This window comes from Plasmodium inui, assembly GCF_000524495.1.
Source record: "Plasmodium inui San Antonio 1 unplaced genomic scaffold supercont1.150, whole genome shotgun sequence".
NCBI classification, from domain to species: domain Eukaryota; phylum Apicomplexa; class Aconoidasida; order Haemosporida; family Plasmodiidae; genus Plasmodium; species Plasmodium inui.
Window position 1 is genome coordinate 5,230 of NW_008481984.1, and position 1,194 is coordinate 6,423.

Consider the following 1,194-nt stretch of genomic DNA (forward strand, 5'->3'; position numbering starts at 1 on the left):
TTACGGAATATAAAAATTACGTCCTCATCCTTCTTTAGCCTCAGCTCCCTAGAATTACCCCCCAAAAATTATATATAAAAATGAATTCATCTCGCATACTACTTTTAATTGTGGTACTAGATATAATATCATATAAACTACAGGCGTATATTTCGTGTGATTCACTTAGTTCAGAACCCCATGCCAAGAGGATACTCTGTCTTAGTTCATAATATTTCAACAATTCATGAGATCTGTCCATAAATAACGAAGCACTCATATGCTTCAAATGAGGAAGCACTTTGCTGAACCAAATTAAATTTCATAATATACGTCTTCTATACAGTTCAATGACACCATCTGATATAGGTTATACTTAATTTGTCCCAATTTTTTCCTTTTCCTTGGACACACAGGCGTCTCGTTATGCATTATTAACAGGGAATCATTGCACATGTGTCTACTGTTATATCGCGCAAGAATACTTTCCAGAGATGCCTTAAGCAGTTTACAATCAACAATAAACGAAAAATAATGAATCGAAAAAAGATGAACACGGGAAGCGGAAAAGGATAGGGAATTCATAGATATCCTCCTGTTTTTTAAGGGGCTCCTTATGAAATTTAATAACTTCTACCGGAATGTACATGTAATGATCACCCTAAGAAGCGATTGGCCTCTTCCTCATTTGCCCTATTTTATTATACTTTCCTCAGTTGGGGTCCAATCACAGTTAACACTATGGATAAGGAGGCCCTATTTAAGGATACCTAGGAGCATTTTTTTACTTTTTCAGATTACACACATCGAGTCCTGTACTATTAAAGAAACAACACCGTATTCTAACTAATTCTAATCACAATGCCTTCGGTGGAGCAGAATGTAATGTATAACTTCATATAACTGGCCTAAATATGTGTTACTATTTCTTTGCAATCACTCTGCATCTATCTTGGAAAAGACATTTTTATAGCAAGACTGAGCAGCCGTAGATACATGTCCGCAGGGTATTGTGTCTTGGCTTCCCGTTAAATTGACATAGAGCATATTTTAATAAACCCCTTATGGTGTAAGCTAAAAGGAAATTCCCAAATAATGTCAGATGGTTTCCCATTCTGAGCATATATCCCGCTCAAAATTAAAAAGTAAAGATTCTTTATCTTGTCTTCCTTAATGCCTAATTCCCTTATTAATCCTCACATATGTCCCCAAGAC